Source organism: Pararge aegeria, chromosome 12 (genome assembly GCF_905163445.1).
Source record: "Pararge aegeria chromosome 12, ilParAegt1.1, whole genome shotgun sequence".
Lineage (NCBI taxonomy): Eukaryota > Metazoa > Arthropoda > Insecta > Lepidoptera > Nymphalidae > Pararge > Pararge aegeria.
The window spans coordinates 17,710,972-17,728,097 of NC_053191.1; the positions used below are offsets into that span (position 1 = coordinate 17,710,972).

At 35.4% G+C, this 17,126-nt stretch overlaps 1 protein-coding gene across 5 annotated transcripts in view; it reads right to left on the minus strand.

Annotated features, from left to right (window-relative positions):
- LOC120627783 (GTPase-activating protein CdGAPr) overlaps positions 1-17,126 on the minus strand; it is a 110,157-nt gene that overhangs the window by 45,010 nt on the left and 48,021 nt on the right. Inside the window, exon 1 of one of the 5 annotated variants that reach the window (XM_039895803.1) lies at positions 4,068-4,876. The exons of 3 other annotated variants lie outside the window; for them this stretch is intronic. The gene's annotated coding sequence lies outside the window, so the exon portion shown is untranslated. Of the gene's footprint in view, positions 1-4,067; positions 4,877-17,126 lie in introns of those variants that run through there. One more of the 5 variants, XM_039895807.1, reaches the window with a different exon arrangement.

Below are 17,126 nucleotides of genomic sequence, written 5' to 3' on the forward strand. Positions count from 1 at the left end.
TCCATTTTCAATTCCGCGGGTACCTACTTTTCCCGGGATAAGAAATTTCAATGTCCATTCTCTGTTCTCCAGAATACAGGCTTAATATGGGCCAAATTACACCAAAATCGATACAGCGATTGAGCCAAACATAAGAAAAAACAGACACACAAAGACATAAGCAGTCATGCTAGCATTAAAAAATAAGCCAACATCCTCCATCCAATCAATCCATGAATTATTAAAGTAATTTTAATTAGCGGACAACCTATTCATTAGCAATTTGAAAAAAAATAGGCATAACTTCGAGATTCAAGTCAAGTGGGGCGGAGAAGTCCGAGCACAGCTGACACGCACATGTACATATAAGACGCTTTTTTGTGCGCGAAACGTGACGTTACTTCCGTGACGTGGGACAACTGACGATCCAAACACGTTAGTGGAAATAGCTACAAAGTATTGTCAAAATGGTTAATGAACTTTGATAACAGTACGATTTAAATATTGAATCAAAATCGTCGGCACTTTGATTTTGAAGTTTATAACATGTAGTGTACATTCAGCTTAATTTACTATAATCCCTTATTACACACAGATTCTCTTGCTACGCTAAATACACTATGTAACCCTAATTTAATCCTTTCTACGTTAATTAAATCACTTCAACAGCATAAAGAGGAGATATAGTAGTTCTTTGATAAATGCTGTCATCGTATAGACAACGTCCCAAAAGTGTATAGAAGTAAGGTAAGACCCCTACTTAGTACTAAGGTCCGTTTTCACTAAACCTAAGCATCGCTTAAGTCGAACGCCTAATGATGGCGATGAAAAACGTACGTTTCACGGACTCTTAGGTGATAACTATTGATGTACGGTTGTTGTATACCTAGGAATCTCTTTAAATTAGGCATTGTCTTGCTCGTCAATAGTGAAAACGAGCATAAATTTCCTTCTTCGCCCCGCACAACACTGCACTAGCTGCAAGACTCTAGACAGTTTGTCTAGACTCTTAGACAGCTTCGTCGGAGCCCAATATGACTATGCCAACTCTGCGCTCATACAATGCCTTAGCAAGATGTAAAAAAATTTTGAAATAGCCAAGTGCATCCAACTTTGAAGGCTTATAGATCTTTAATGGTAATTTAAAAGGATAACGGAATTTAAGTCGTTTTTACATCATATCTCTCTCTTTGCGTCCCCCTTTGAGGCAAAAGGCAGACACAAGACCTCTCCATTGCAACCTATCTGTGGCCACACGCTTAACCTCTCTCCAGGTAAGGATTTCATTTCATTTCATTAGTTCTCGTGTCTGGCCAGAAGACTTTTAAAATACGTCATGTAACTACTACAAATGTATGCGCTGAGTATACTGTAATATGTTTCACTGATTGAGTGATATGCTGTTTAACGTTGAGGATTGTCTTCCTCGCTCCGAACAACTATGTAACATTTAAATGCAATCAACCTAAAGATGAAACCAGTAAATAAAAAAAAATTATCTTTATAGGTCCACATAATTAGGTCTTTACATGAGACGGTATACATAAAAATAAGGAGGTGTTCTTAATTAAACTGGTATATAATTAAGTTTCCTTGCCATTCCCATACAACTTATCATTCTGTCATCTAATTAAATTTTTTTTAAACTAGTAATTCGTCTAAATTCTAAGTAGTAGCATGCTAGGACGAAGGAGAATAAGTAGTGCTGTACAATTTGGCCGTTTAAACCGGCCATAAAATTTAACCAGGTTAATTAGTTCAGCAGCCAACTAATTAACTTAAACTATTGGTTAAATTAATTAAATAGTTAACCGGTTAAATTAGTTAACTAGTTAACCGGTTAAACGGTTAATCGGTTAAAAAAGAATTTGCTTATCTTCGAAATCAGCAAACTTATTGATATTTCTGTATCAAAATCGCGAAATTTCTTGTAAATATATTTAAAACATTTTATAATTTTATAATTATATGATTTGTTAACAAATATCGACAGAGGATTTGTTAATATTTATCATTAAATGATTTGTTAATATTTAATAAATAAACACCAGATTTATTAAATAATAACGAATCATTTTGAATGGTTACAAATCATTTGTTTTTGATGTTTAAAAAAGGTCTCTTATAAATTATTTATTTACTATTAACAAATGTTTTGCAAATTAATCATTCTGGGTAACAATTTTCAACATATGAGTGAGAAAATTTGATTTTTTTAACCGATTAACCGATTAATCAGTTAACCGGTTAAACAGTTAATTAATTTAACCGGTTAGTTTAAGTTAATTAGTTGGCTGCTGAACTAACCTGGTTAAATTTTATGGCCGATTTAAACGGCCAAATTGTACAGCGCTAAGAATAAGTAACATGGGTCAAGACTAGATGTGCAAGAAGTTTAGTTGTGGATTGAAATGTACCACTTGTAAAACAAACATGATCAAATATATAGCCAAATTAATGTATTTATATACAAACACACAATCAACAAGTAGCACTAGTATCTATGTATAGGGTTAAAACTATTAAAATACAAAATTTCACACATGCATTTTCACTGTGCAGATTTTTACAAGTGATAAGAAACCATCTCACATCAATAACCCTTAGTGTACGTTTTTAAAGTGAATATTGATCTTAAATATTGTAAAGAATAGCTGAAATGTAATGTTGACACAGAGTAGAGGTTAAGCCGCCTTCGAATAAATAACAAAATCTCATGAATTTATTTGTTCACTTCCTAGAAGGAGAATGCTCACAGCTCATACAAACAAATCCAAATCAGACAGGAAAGGAACAATACTAGTTTCAGTGTCTTTGCTATATTAATAGCAACAAAACCGTAATTTTTATATCCAATCTCGCAGAAAATGAATGAACTCTCTTAAAAATGTATGGCAGCCAAGATGCAGACAGACAGACAAAATTTAAAAGAAATACAGTTTTGGCTTCAAAACAGCCACGGACAATCTGATCAAAAAAACTCTCAATTGCTCCCCCTAGACCAGAAGCTGGGTAAGCCCATGTCAGCCACTGATATTGCATATACCTGTTCTTGATATAGCAAAAAAACACATTATCTTGCTGCAGCAGATGAACAAAACTCCAGTACCACATTTGATAACTTAATAACCACACTAAGGGCCACATTTCTATAGGTTTGCAATTATGGGGAAAGATTTATAACTAGTTCACATTATTCCTTGGTAGGTATGCAGTGATGGTATCACCACCTTTCTCAGCACTAGTCTACACTATGTCTTTTATGTGCAAGGTTCCTTGGTATGTATGCAGTGATGGTATCACCACCTTTCTCAGCACTAGTCTACACTATGTCTTTTATGTGCAAGGTTCCTGGTTTTTAATTTGATTTGGCTGAGGTCTGGTAGGAGGATAAGCCCTCATGGCTTATCCTATTTACTGCTATATCTGGCAGTTGTAACCATAATAGTTAAAAAAACTAATATGATTTATATAGAAATCATGAAGGGTATAACAATCAATAATTTGACACAACATTCATGATTAGTTCATGATTCATGAACGTTATATATAACATTTATAGTTCCGACTTAGAGTACAATATCAGTCAAGGCCTAACTTACATACACTAATATAATTGGATGTAGTTAAAGTCAAAGTCAAAGTAGAAGTACAACTAAGTAGATATGTATTGTTTTTGAAGTATAAAAAACACAGCATGATGCCACATTCATTCATTCCCTTAATGTCTCAAAAAAACTGAAATGTGCATGTAACTACATCTAATTGGGAAGTATATTTCAGTTCGTCTAGTTCTAGTTTTATTGCACAACCAAGGAAACAGTTTACAAAAGGTGGTGAAAAGGTTTACATTTCTACCAGCCAACCTTGGGACTTCTTCTGTCTGACCAAAATGGCTAAATATTTAATAATACATAGAAGGTATCTTTATCAAAGGAAATAAATCCATGCGCACTAAGTCACTAGCATAAGGAAGTAAATAATAAAATAGTAGTCTAGTACTGAGTTGGAATAACATGAACTGGGTATAAAGCACTGGTCTCATTATTAAATTAAAAAAAAAACAAAACGAAAAACAACCAACATACAGACAACAAATAGAAGACAGCCACTAGCCGCTCACATTCTGTCCACAAAGGAGCCACCCATCAGAGCACACGCCAAATACCCTTCTCATGACTGAAGGTTGAGACATAATGTTCCTGTTATATCTGCCATGTAGCCTGAATCCACATTTTATTTAGCCTTTGCCTCAAAGTGGAAATTAAAAATATAACTTTAATTGTTATATTTTCTTATAAGTTTTATCAGTTCAGTCTTCTGAAAATGGAATGTCACAGCCATTCCCCATTTAAATTTGATTCAGGTACACTTCTGTCTCTACACTAAATTAAACAGGTTCACTATAAAGTCAATACCGCATTTTTAGACGTTATCGATCAAAAAAGGTATCAATTTACATTAACATTTGGTTTTGGCACTGAATTTTAGGGCAGTGGTCATTCGCGCGATCGTATGCACTGACACAAATTTACGAATTGCGAAAGTATTATTTCAGTATTTCTGCAAGTTTTCACGCTCCACTGCTACGGTTAGGAAGAGGATAAAAAAAACACTGCACTAATATTTCGAGACACCGAAAGAACAATATTTACTGTGGCACTGGACTACCAAACAAAAATAGCAGGTTACTATGTGAGTTCGGAATTTGGAATGAAAGATATCGCACTTCTGTTAAATATTTTCGTGCTTGCGCGTCGTTCACCCGAGTTTAGATTGGAAATAGCGAGTAAATTAATTCAGGAAAAAGCTTTTCGGGCAAAATTAACGTGAATCGTAACTCGGGGCTGTAATTCGATTTGACAGCCGCCCCTCCGTCCTGCGCCCCGCACCATAATTGCGCCCGCCCGCGGTCGATTGTAGTGTTGCTTGCGGAAAAATTCTCCCGCTTTCGGGGAGGGAAAATTTTACTTCATTCTAAGTACCTGCCTGGATACAATATTAATCAAAAATATGAGTACATATAATCTTAAAAGGAATCAGAATATAATAACAAAAATTGGCGAAAACTTATATGATAGTTCCGGCAAAATTCGTATAACCCACTGTCTTGTTGCTCTAACTTACTTCGATTTTAGAATCAGAAACTCTGAAATTGTTTTTTAAACTCTGAATTGTATGAAATGTTTTATATGAAGGCCGTCTATTCGAATAAGGATGGCACTACATTTGAGAACTTTAATTTTAGTTTGAATGTACACAATCCAATTAGCTCCAGTGTAAATTCATTCACCATAGTGCTCAGCTTAGTAATATCCCATATTTGTATGATTATTGTCAACAAATAAAATTCCGAAGTTGGAACTACGCAACAACAAAGGTACGTATCAGGATGTGTGAATGAGTGTATCGGTGTACTTGTAGACACGACGGGAAGTAAAGCAATTAAAAAACCAGTCCGGCATCCGTCTGGGCTGGAAAGTAACGAATCAATTGGCAATGACTGCGTACTTGTGGTGGTGGGTGATTAAGGAATGATATCAGTATGTCATATCTCTATAGCATTATTAATAGTATAAAGAATATACCAAAAGTGGTTTGTATATAAGCACACTTTGGCAATCAGCTATATACGAATGAACGGTACAGTATAGAACAATGGAGGTACCTTTATTTATCTAATCTTGAGGTTTTTAAGATAAAGTCACAAATTCAGTTGCGAATACGAATTTGAAAGAATAAATAATATCTAACAAACCGAGGAGCATGACATTTCGCACAAAAGTTTAGGGTATTATGTAAACAGGTGAGAGTAAAGAAAGGATTTCTATCCATCTCTAAGCATAAAAAAAAAAAATTATATCTGCGACATGAAAACGACGTAAAAATGCCCCGAATGTAACGCAGCGCAGGTCTTACATTAAACGGCGATAATATATTTAATCAGCCTTCATGTAATTGTGAGCATCTGCAAAAAAATAGCAATAATAAATCACCCAAAGCTACTCGTAGCTCATACCATATCCTACCCATCTGCGTGACATACGTCTCAAATGACGCAACGATAATAACTCCGTGGGAGGACCGAGTGTTCCGTATAATTTGCGTGGACGAATCCATTCAACGCGACCCTGAAGCTTTATTATGTGCCTAGGACGAAAATATGCGACCTAGACCGAGAAACATTGGTAAAAGTTATTCCGGCATGAGATATTGAATTTTATCTCGCTGTTAAATGAGTAATGTTGGCTTTAAATATAAAAGTCAGCATATGAAATAGGTAACGACCTCTTCGTACCTAGTTATTACAAAAAATTAAAGACAACGAATTCATATTTTTTTTGTTTAAAAGCGAACAGTGTTTTATACATGCCATGATCATTAACCCTAATAGCCACTCTCTCTTAATATTTTCGCGACATAATGTTCTAATTATGTTGACTAAGAAATAAGTATAATTTCTCGGATTTAGATTTATTTAATCTTACTCTTGCTCAGTTAAAAAAAACATCTTTATTCTAAATTCTAACTTCTAATTGTTCTACGTAAAAGTACTACTTATGTTTTCACATATCCACTTTGATGGATATTGTTAATAAGGGTCTTCCCTTATTTACATTATCTGTCAATAATATGTGTTTTATACATATTCTAAAGTTTCATAATTAAGTTATAAGTTTGCTGTCAATTTTAATGTATTCGTTAGATTTATTAGCGGCTACTTAATTGGTGTATGTGTTATTTTCTTTGTACTGATTTTAAGTATTAAGTATACTGTTTGGGCCTTAATAAATAAAATAAATAAAAAATAAAATAAATAAATGTATAGTCCATAATATAGCGAAAGAGGTAAGCTACCCAATCCAACTAGGCTTGGCAGCGTTGGGGATGCTTCGTGATACCTTTTCGCCCAAAATCCCTCAGTGCATGAACACCAAAGTCTTCGAACTTCTATTAGTGATAACTTATGGCTCCGAAACCTGTTAATTTACTGTGGGCCTGATAAGAAGACTCAGAATCACTAAGATGGCAATGGAGAGAACTATACTCGGATAATCTCTACGTGATAAAACTAGATATGAGGGCATCCGAAGAATAAGTAGAGTTACCGATATAGCTGATGGAGTAGCAAAGCTGAAGTAGTCGTGGGCGGGGCATGTAGCATCGAGGACTGATGGACGTTGGGGTCCCAAGGGACTGAAGTGGAGAACTACGACTGGAAAGTGCACTGCTGGGAAACACTCCTAATAGGTGGGCAGACGGCATGAAGCGAAACGCATGGTGGAATGTGGAAGTCCTTACAAAAGACTTATGTCCAACAGCAGTGGATGTCTATCGGTTGAAATTATGATGATATAGCTATAAACGATACGAAATACTAACGAATTACTATATACTGTTGAAGGGTGCATAAGTATATTTTAAGACAACAAGGAATAACCCTATAAAATATTATATCAAAAGAATATTAATTTTCCATACAAACTAATTCAAAACATTCTCATTTTTTACTTAACGACAACCCTATTGAAGATAAAAGACCGACACGTGCATAGTAAATACGCGATGCGTACCTAATAAAGTGACAGGAGTATCTGAATTCTTTCAGTAAAGACTATGGCAATGGTTTACACAAAAACTATTATGTTGTTTTTCATTTACACGTTGTATATCTAACTAACAAAACTCAACTGAACGGAAGAACTTTAAACCATCCTTAAAGCCTCTCTCCTTCTCTTATCAGTTAGATACATTCTAATATTCCGGAGCTTTCCGGAGATGGGTCATCGAAATTTCACCTATCGTATTCACATCGTCATTGCTCCATACATTTAAGACATTCATTTATCGTTCATCCCACGCTCAAATAGAAATGCGTTTTGATTTACGTATTAATAAATTGTATAGTCGAGTAGACACGGCCGTGACCGCAAAATTCAAGAATAATAAATTCTGATGATCTGTAGTGCTATAAAAACGTTACCGGGAACAATAAATATTGAATAGAATCTGATTACAGTCTCGATCACCTTCCGTTCTCGGACAGTTTATTTATTTTTCAATGGATATGCAATTCATGTATTCACACTATGATAACAAATCCAGCTAGATTGAACGGTAACAAATGGCGCTGTGTTAGAAAATAACGTAGGCACTAACTTACAGAGTAGAAAATGCAACGAGCAGTGCCCTTTGTATAAGACCTGTGTATTAATAAACCGACAGACCAAACAGACCTTTGGACAAAGTGTAAAATCACCGATATACTAATAAAAATCGTAGCAGAGCTTTATGTGACAGAGCTCGTCCAGAGAAGTACCTTGTGTAGCGGTCTCCACATTACAGAACTAGATGGCGCTATAAAAATCCTGCATCGCGCTAGCGAAGTGTTCACGAAGAATGCCTATATATACAACTTCCAAAAATGAATGTTCGGACCTCTGTACCGAGCACGATCACCCGCTCGGAGGAAGATCTTTCTATTGTTACGGTCGAACGTATCACTATAGCTCCCGTACACTTACGTGTTTATTTGTGCCGCCAAGCAGCATTGCAGTATTCCGATCTGAAGGGCGTGGTGGCCGGTTTAGCTACAGTTACAATTAACACCTACGCCTCAGGTTAATGCGTAAAGGGCGGAACTTTGTAGGACGTGTTACTTGTGGAACTGATGCTTTGTTTATAGGCGATGGTTTACCACCTATCGTCAGGTGGGCCATCAGTGTGGTCCCTCAATTATAACTTTAAAAAAAAAAACTAATGATACTGTCACTGTATTGTGTAAAGCTAAACAATAAAGTCTACTTTAGTGCTAATGCGGTGGTAGTGATATCCCTAAATAAAACTAAATTGCCAGCTCTTAAAATAGCATCACTGACGCATTGACGAAAATGTCGTATATCTGAATTGGTAGCACAGCACTGTTTTAAAAATGGCGCGATGGGGCATAATATTTACTTTACTTAACGTCTTAACCATATTTTTGACCAAATGTTTACCCGCTTTAGACGATTCAGTAAAATCTCTCGATAAAAATCAAAAAAATATCTCTAACGAAAATTTTAAGTACCTACGTTTCTCTCAGTTTGGTTGTTATAACAATTATGAGGTAGTACGAGTATACAAAATTTCATGTAAAATTTATGTAAACATATTTTTCAAGATTTATAAATCTTGGTTATATTTTTTTGAATTACTAATTTATACTTATATTTCCTCTGAGTCTAGTTACATATAGCTTTACAAAAAACTAGAAATCATCAAAAATTGCAAGAAGGAAAACTGCAACATCGCTTAGGTACCTACTGAGATCGAATCCGCTCTAAGAAGCTGTTTTAAGGATAACATAGCTTTTACTTACACTTAAATTAGGTTTCATTTAGAGATTTGTGTTCAGCCAAATTAACAAAACTGTCCACTTTTACGCTCGTCAAACTAACAATTGACCGCAATCACATCAAATAGAAAGTGATGGTACCTACATTAAGTACATGGAACTCACTTATAAGATTCCTACATACTATTTAAGGTATAGGTACATCTTTCCTTTTAAAATCTTCTCTGCATTGGCTTCATTCGCATAGCCTACTTGCGGTCATTTACAAATGTATACTACCAGACCGTCTAAAGTATGTATAATGGGAAGTGTTCTGAAGAGTGGTTCAAGCTGATACGCCCTTCGCTTGTATCGGGTCGTACAAGAAAAAAATTCAGAAAAAGATTTCAATCCCATCACTTGGTAGTCTGGGAACATCGCCTGTCCGTTAGAGCAGATCTTTACTCCTATTGTGGAACTTCCACCCACGGTGTTTCCACTTGAGTCCAATATGGTGTTATTTAAGAAGGCGGATATTATAAAACAAAGTACCCGCGTCTGTCTGTCTGTCGGGGCGATAAAAATTGAAAAACTACCGATTTTCATACGTTTTCCACTTATGAACAGAGTGACTAGTGAAATGTTTTATTGTATATTTTACTATGGTTTTCAGTTAACTGGCTGAAATATAACGATGTTTGTTAAAGATGTCATACCGACTTGGAGCTTTACCGGCGTACGCCGAATTAATAATTGATGTATCATTATAAAAATAATGTACCACAAGTTTACAGTAATAATTATTATTTACAAAAAAGTCCGCGAGGCCATACGTCTTAACTGTTATGGTTAAGCCACAATAATCAGTTTTGTTACAATTTGTCAATAAAAACACGGGTACAATCGAAAGTAGGGCACATTCGTATCGTAATCCTAATCCTAACAAAATATTAACAGTGTTTAATAGTTTTATTAGATTATGTAACTGCAAATTCATTTTTAAATTATTCAAATTGGACTTATCGTATAGAAGTTACGACGGGTATAGGCACGCTAAAAGCTAGAAAAATGCCGCAGGCCGCCGCGTATAATATAATTTGGAAATAAAACTGGACCCGGTAGGTGCCGCCGCAATTAGGTTCTAGGTTTTTAAGATATTAAAACCGGTAATAACTTACTTGGTGTAGAGGAAGTTGCGCGGGTCAGCTAGTTCAGTCATAAAAAAGAAAACCCAGATCTAATCCTACGCTATTATAATTCCAATAACGATAAGTATACTCAAGGTTTTTATTGATTGATTTCTCCAAACAGATAACAAGATTGATTTGATTTCTCGAAAGTGATAAATGCAGTTTCAACGCAATTTTCTCTTGTAAAATTGTGCAATAAGACTTCGTCATTTTGAAATTAGAAAAAACTCGTATCTTCGATCCGTTTATATCCTTGGGATAAAAAGTAGCCTTTGTTACTCTCCGTCCTTTCAACTAACTACATGATAACATTTAAGTTGTTTGTATGCTTATTTAGGGCGGGAAGGAATGACAAACAAACAAATAAACATACATACACAACTTTCGTGTTTATAATATGTTTATGTATATGTGTTTAATGGAAAAACGCCTTGGCAGAAATGAGAAATAAAATCCGTAGATCCGTTTTTAAAAGATCAATCTTTCTGGCTTTCTAACACTTTAGAAAGCCAGAAAGATTGATCTTTTAAAAAGTTCTGCAACGTGCATTAAGATTCAATTTCAACCTACTACTTACTACATAATATACAGCTTTGAAGAAATTACTCTGAAAATAATTTTATTTGAGTTGAATGAATTTTTAGTGCAAAAAAATATTTGACTTGAATTACTTCATAGGCTTTAGAGGCTTAATTTACAGTCTCTGAGACTTATCGGTGAAACCAAAACGCTAATAGTGTTTGAGGAAAGCATTGCCATCGTTTTAACTGAAATAAATCACACAACAAATACAAAAGTATAATCAAGTTACTCCTGTCACTCCTGTCATTGTCAAGTAGGTACTATGCACGTGTCGATCTTTTATCTTCAATAGGGTTGTCATAAATAAACACTTAGAATGTTTTGATTTAGTTTGTTTGGAAAAATAACGCACCCGTCATCAGTATTTCATAATTCTGTTACACGTTGTATATACCTAATTACCTATACTGACGTTACACTTTTTAATTACTTTTTATTTATTTATATATAGTCGTCGAAATATGCATGAAATACAAAATGTTAACATCTGTATATAAGTGTTTAGTACCTACCATATCTTTCCAAATAAATAATTGGAATTTGAATTTGGCAGTGTTATTCCGTGACCGACAATCATCAAGCCAATTGAGCAGTCGAGTCTTCAACAGTTTAAGTGCATACATCACACGTTATTAATTAGCAAGGTGACGACATTATTATCGCTCCGTGAACTGAGACTAACATTCACGGCGAGTCCGATGTGGAGTGTAGACATTATTATTAAATACAGTAATATTTAACACATCACACACTCAACATAATAATTTAGTTGATAACTTATCCTGGCAGGGTCGCCATGTTAGATTGGTTGTTTATAGAAGACTAGTGGTCGCCTACTGGTCGAAATTCAACCATCATAATATCGACCCATTACGGGGACACTACATGACCTCCTCCCACAATGAGAAGGGGTTAAGGCCGAAGTCCACCACGCTGGCCCAGTGCGGACTCCAAATACCTATGGAACATTATGTAGAAGACTCCGGCATGCAGGTTTCGTCACGATGTTTTCCTTTACCGTCGAAGCAAGTGATATTTTTAAAGTACATAACTTAGAAAAGACATAACTTAGAAGAGGTGCGTGCTGGGATTCGAACTCGGCCCCCCCGAAAGTTAAGTCTTGCTCCTCCCCACTGCGCTATCACCTCTATCGTCATAGATTTCAACAAGGCACTGACACTGGTACTGTCAATTCGCCTATTTTTTAACAGACTTACAAAAAAGGAGGAGGTTCTAAATTCTGTTGTATTTTGTTTAATGTTTGTTAGCTCAGAACTCGGTCATTGATAAGCCGATTTAAAAATATTATTTTGTTTAACACGGTATAATTTCCATCAGTGGCGTTCATAGAGGGTATGCAGATTATATAAAATAAAGAAAATCTATAATACGAGTTATAAAAACTTAAGGGTAGGCTTTTTATAACTCTTACAAAGCCTATCCTTATGTTTTTTATAACTCGGACTAGTTTTTTTTTAATTTTTTATAATCACGCCACTGCTTTCCATGTGGCCCCATTTTCACCAGGTCAGGATCTGTTGAAGGGATCTTAGAGAACTTGGGAACTCTTCAAATAATATAGGGACAACTAGCGATTTGAGTATTTTTTAAAGTAACTTTAGCATTTGCTATCGAAAAGCACCATTCGTAAACTAGTGGAACTGATGATGAAGACCACGGATGGCCACCGGAACTACACAATAATAAGTATAACAATGGTTGCGTTTCGGTTATGGTATATAGTAGGTAAGCAATTTATGCTCGTCACAATAAAGGAGCTGATGGTGAATGAATGAATGAATGAATACACTTTTATTGTACACCAAAGAAAGAAAAAAAGTAGTTACAAAGATATAAATACATATCAAGAGAGTACAATTTGGTGGCCTTATCGCTACATAGCGATTTCTTCCAGGCAACCAATGGCGTAAAAGGAAAAAACATAGAAAAGAGGTAGGTGGTGCAATAAATAAGATTTAAAAATTTATACAAATATATAAATATAAATAAAATATATATATATTTATATATAAATATATATATATATATATAAATATGACTATAATATATATATATATATATATAAATATATTACAAATAAAATATATAACATAAATATCTATTTAAATATATAACATATAACATCCTCAATTAGTATGAAATACATAAATAATTCAAATTACACACTTAAAATGATTCGCTTCAGCGATGTTCGGCTGAAAGAGACAAATAATGATTCTTCAAATGGTGAAGTGCCGGGAGAACTTGGTATAACGTGGTATCCCTAAAAAAAACCCTTTGTCATCAAAATATTTAAGTACTAAGTAACGGAAGGGCACGCGACATTACGGCGAGCTCTGGTACCTACCTAATTGAAAAATTAGCTTAGCCACCGTTTTGAACACGAAATGAGGAAGCTATTTTTAAACAGGAAATGAAACGGAGATTGTGATGTTGGGCTTAAGGAGTTAACCTGCTACATGTAGTAACCCTCGGGTTCGAAAATAAAGTTGCTCAACGTCCTTGGTTAAAAAGGAGTCAGTTATTTCTAACTCAGAGAAGTAAGAAATAACTCACTCTTTTTTTAAGCTCACGTTAATGTCATAAAGTAAACTTGGACGAAGTCGCGGGCAACCGTAAGTTTTTGATTGTGCTAACTTATCTAGCAGTGGACAATAAACTACTAACCCAACTTGAGCAGGTGGATTCCTTGCGAGGGGTCAGTAACCTCGCATTAGACAGGAATGCAGATTAGCCTGATCCTATAAGGAACTATTAGGCTTCGTTCTGAGACTCAGAGCGACGTTAACGCAAGAGATATTATGAATGAATGAATGAATGAATGAATACACTTTTATTGTAAACCACATAAACCTATAGACAAATTGTAAATAACGACGAACTAACGAAAAGTATACAATTGGCGGCCTTATCGCTGCATAGCGATCTCTTCCAGGCAACCGATGGCGAAAACACTGCTCAAGAAGTTTGTGGTGCATATAAATAAACATATAGGTACATTTGCATATTATTATGTATTAATCGACTATAAACAATTGACTCTTTTGATGTCCACACTTTTAAAACATTATTTAATTTTTTTTTCCACGAAACCTTTCATTTGGTATCCTACGACTAACCGCGTCGTATCGCTGTCCCATACTATTTTTTCAGTTTTTCTTGACTGTTTCTGCCTATAATAGCTTCATGAAGAATTGGGTTATAAGATGCTATAAAATTTCAACAACTGGATAATATTAGTGTGATGAACATGAATGTTTTTCAGTGTTTATCTTTATATCAAAAGTATTTATGTATATTATTCATAAAAATATTCATCAGTCATCTTGTGACGATCGGCGATGTGTGTATTTTCGTAGTATATTTATTTATTTATTGATTACTGACTTAAAACTGTCATGCTTCCAGATTTTACGCTGAGCGATTACCATCTCACCGCCATAACTGGCGATGGACATCGTAACTGGTGATGGATTGCGTCTTTAACATAATATTACACAGCATGACATAACCATAACGTTTGATGGAAAGTGTAAGATGGAACAGGTTTGGTGTTGTCTTAGACATCTTACGTACGCTGTTACATATAATGGTTACTGGAAACCAGTCTACATTGACTAGTGGTTTACATCATAGATCGTAGAGCATTTTGTGGCATAGATCGTCCGGGGAAGTACAAGCGCCATGCTTATGTGTGCCGCTAAACAGCATTGATGTGTTCCGGTCTGAGGGGCGTTGTTGCCGGTGTAATTACAGGCACATCAGGTTTATGTACCGTGTGATGAATGCAGATGGAATAGCGAGGATCACGACCCCTCCTGCTCCCGCGATTTTCGTACGAGGTAACTAAGGTCACTCCAAACAGGACTTGACGAGCTTTTTCGAGTTTGCTCCTTAAGAATCGATTTTCATATATAAGGCGCCCGGTATGAGAAAAATGTGAGGAGTAAAATCTACTGATGAATGACCTCGTTACGTTTTTGCTTTGCGACGTTGCATGCCCGGCAACTGTGATGCGCAAACATGCAACGTCGCTTTCGTTTAATTAACTTATTTTTCCTATTTAAGTTAACAAGGAAACCGAATAATATCTAGATAAAGAAACAAACACATAAATATATGGGACAGAGTGAGATAGAAAACATTTTTTTTCCTATTCTTGTTACCATGGAAACTAAATAAAAAACATTGCATTTATCCTAATAGTTCTGATACTCTACATCCACCTCAATCTCCCGTAGGCTACTTTGAAGAACTTACACTTCCGCCGTGTGTGAATAAATTGCACAGGATTTTTAATTTACCCTTTCATATGGTATTAATCTTTATTCAGCTAAATAAACTCTTTTTGTGTATGTTTCGACAATCGTACTTAAGGTACTCCAGTCGTGCATCGGAGCTGACACACACTTTTTTTTATTCTACTACAAGTTAGCTCTTGACTGCAATCCCACCTGGTAGTATGAGTTGATGCAGTCTAAGATGGTAGCGTGCTAACCTGTAAGGCAGGATGGTAGTCATACCCCTGATCGGTTTCTACGCGACATCGCACGGGAACACTAAATCGCTTAGCCGCACTTCTTTGCCAGTCGGGTGGTAACTAGCCACAGCCAAAGCCACCAGACGAGACCGGAGAAGATTCTGAAATTATAAAATCCCAAATTGCAACTGTCGGGAATATGAATCTACTTATATTCACAGCGCTCACCGTTGCCGTACCGTTGAGGTCGTCGGCCATCAGCGTACTCTGCGCTATTACCGTCTATACTGCGATCAGCAACCGGTATGCCCAGCGTGGTGATTATGGGCAGACTCTCAGACTTGTGGTGGACAGCGGTGGACTGTTACTTGAGGTAATCTATTGCTTACCTATACACATGGCGGCACTTTACAGGACGTGTTACTTGCGTGCCCTGTGAAGTGTTGCTTCGTTTAAAGGCGATGGTTTTCCACTTGCACTACGAAAATCCACCCCATTAACTGGGTGGGTGTAATATTTACTTTAGGTAGAAATGAATGAATGTAATTTTAGTACGAAACATTTTTTTTGATTACAAGTGGTTATAACCAATTTTAGCTTTTCTGCAGTCGGTAAATTATTATATAAGAAACACAAGGAATGCATGGTTTCAGTGCCATCGTCTCTTGAACTCGTTTGATACCTTACAAAAGTATTTAAAGCGACTTAACAGTATTTAAAGTGACCTTTTTTCGTGACAATTACCAAAACTACCTTTTTCACTGAGTCATACATTAGCTGTAGTACGAGACTTGCGCGCTGGCAATTGATGAGTCGTTTTTGAATTTTTATCTCTGTATCGTCAAAGTAAAATTGACCTAATGTCACTCGATTTAGAGTCGTAAATTCTATACTTCAGAATTTTGTTTACAAGCGTTCTGTCAAAAGCCCGAGCTGAAGGATAACGCAAATTTGAGCTTTAATGTCATGTGAATAAGACCCATTATATGTTATTCAAGTATTTCCTTACTTGGAAATGACTTCAATTACGATGGAGCAAATCTCGTACTAAAGTACTGCACTGTAGCGTTATCACCGTTAAGTTTGTAAAGCATTAATACAAGGAAGCTTCGATTATCGCTTTATGTACCTAAATAAAAATAATAATATACCGTTGAAGAACCTCAAAAATATGATTCGAGTTGAAACTAACAATAATGTTATTTTTATAAGTTTTATAAATAACATTCATGTATTTTAAGTAGGCTCACTTTTGAATCATTCAGTATGTGTGTTTTTAGTGACTCTACAACCTTGTTCGAAAGGCAGACACTACCGAGAGCAAACCGGGAAAAAGCTCAGTAGTTGTTCTTTTCTGCATTTTTTCTACAGTAAAACCGTTTTTAGAGTTGAAACGAACAATAATTATAAGTTATATAAGTTCTAATATTTTTATAAGTTCTATAGCCCGGCTAAGCGGGCTAGGTACTAGGTTTTGCTTTATTTTAGTTAAACAATAAACTTACATCATTAAATTTTTGATTTAAGTCTCATAATATATTAAATCATTTATTTCTCT